Consider the following 2038-nt stretch of genomic DNA (forward strand, 5'->3'; position numbering starts at 1 on the left):
CTCGATTACAATTCGCAGCGTTTTATATATTGCGAATCACGCTCGATTCGCTGTTTACCACGGGTGTTCGGTGGCTGCGTTGTTTACTAGCAAGACGTGATGTTCTTTCGCGTTTCTTTTAATGTTCGCGTTGTCATGCAATTGCGGTTTTTCTTGTAACGATATTTCGTTACAATTTCTTTCACTATTTTATGTACAAAGATGTATTAAGATAACGTTGTCAAAAATTAAATACTTTTTATGAAATATTTCATATTTTATATTTAGAAGTTGAGAATAAAATGTAAAATATTCACTTCTCGACGATTTTATTCTAGTTCTATTACTTTTATATACAGATAGATTAGAAAAATTCATTCTATGTTAAAAAAAATTATATAATTTTACTTAAAAGTTTCGATATGATCTTTATATGATTTTGAAATTGTCACGCAAGTATCAAACTGACAACTGACGCAAGTATCCCTTTGTGTCTCCCTCTAACCAAGCAACTTTTAATGGAAACATCTTTTTCGAAAAATCCGATTTTCCGAAACTTTTTTATGCAAAAGTTAAGGTGGGACGTCCTTTGTATGCATATATGTATATGTACAGGATGTCTCATTTTAAAAAACGCACCTCGATAATTCTTCAACGAAGCATTTTCAGCAAAAATATTTCAGACAAAAGTTATGTGGTTCAGTGGAGTACATAAGAAGGAATTGGTTTGACCTTGTGTGGCGCCGCCAAAGTAACTTTTTAGTATTCCAAGAAAATGCAAAAAAATACAGTACTAAAAAGTTAATTAAAAAATTTTGAAAAAATTCTCAGAGCTTTACGAGAAAAAAAAAAATAAACAATTTTTATCTCTTGCTATTTTTCGGTAAAGTTGATAGAATTTGAGTAAGAAATTATTGAAACAAATAATTTTGTAGATATTTCCGTAAATATTAAAAAAAATGGAAGTCGCGTAAAAAATGTTTTCAAACAAAAGTTATTGCTTCTTTATGTAGAGTAAGATTCTGTAATAAAAAATATATGTTTCTATTGCTATTTAAAAAGGCAAAATTAACCTTGACCTGACCTTGGCGGCGCCACGCAAGGTCAAATCAATGGTACCTTTTTATGACCTCCATCGAACCATATAACTTTTGTCTGAAACATTTTTGCTGAAAATGCTTCGTTGAAGAATTATCGTGGTGCGTTTTTTTAAACGGGACACCCTGTATATTCCTCAACTTGAGGACATTTGACATTGCGATATCAGTAAGGAGTGTTTCGTAATAACAGGAAAGTTCTGTAAACTACCCCTCTATATATATTTTTTATGTGCTTGTAATATAGTCTCACATATTAAAATTACAACATGACAATAGAATGTTATATCCTTCTTGAGATACTATTGCTGACGTGTTCTCCTTTTTAATACATTTAAACTACCAATGATCCTAAAACTAAATGCTGTGACTGTCAGTTACGTGATTCGGGCATTTCAAAAAAGTAAAAACAAGTAATAAGTCATAGCCTTTGAAAACCGCTCTGATTGTAAAAGTAATCCCGAACCCTATCTTAGATGTAGATTTAAAGTAACAATGAAAAATAATTACCCTCGATTTGATAGAAGAAAATTCATTCAAACAACTAAATTACTTGAAAAGTAATCATAATATCCTAATAATGAAACTGTATGATATTTTAAGTTTTCGCGATTTTTATCAATGTTTTCTTGATTTTCGGATTTGGCCCGCATGTTTCTTAAAATTTATTCCAACGTTTCATGAACATTTCAGTTCACTTCTTCAGAGAGCAGAATAACATTATATTATTTATTAACGAAAAACATAATAAATAAAAAATGCTTAATCTTTATAAAATGTATAAGAACTCCAAACAGAGAGGTAAAGCTTTCATGAAATATTTATTATAAAATATTTATAAACACATTAAAAGTTTCATAAAATATTTATCATACAATATTTATAAACACATTTTATACATAAACACAGTTAATATATTGCACTTTTTGTTTACGTATTATGCTTAGTAATATTAATAATAT

At 29.0% G+C, this 2038-nt stretch overlaps 1 protein-coding gene across 10 annotated transcripts in view; it reads left to right on the forward strand.

Moving 5' to 3' along the window:
• The window catches only part of LOC116852195 (transmembrane protein 8B-like), a 213237-nt gene that overhangs the window by 165391 nt on the left and 45808 nt on the right, over positions 1-2038 (forward strand). The gene's annotated exons all lie outside the window — the stretch shown is intronic.

This window comes from Odontomachus brunneus, unplaced genomic scaffold (assembly GCF_010583005.1).
Source record: "Odontomachus brunneus isolate Ranch 3 - 2012 unplaced genomic scaffold, Obru_v1 Obru_scaffold_206, whole genome shotgun sequence".
Lineage (NCBI taxonomy): Eukaryota > Metazoa > Arthropoda > Insecta > Hymenoptera > Formicidae > Odontomachus > Odontomachus brunneus.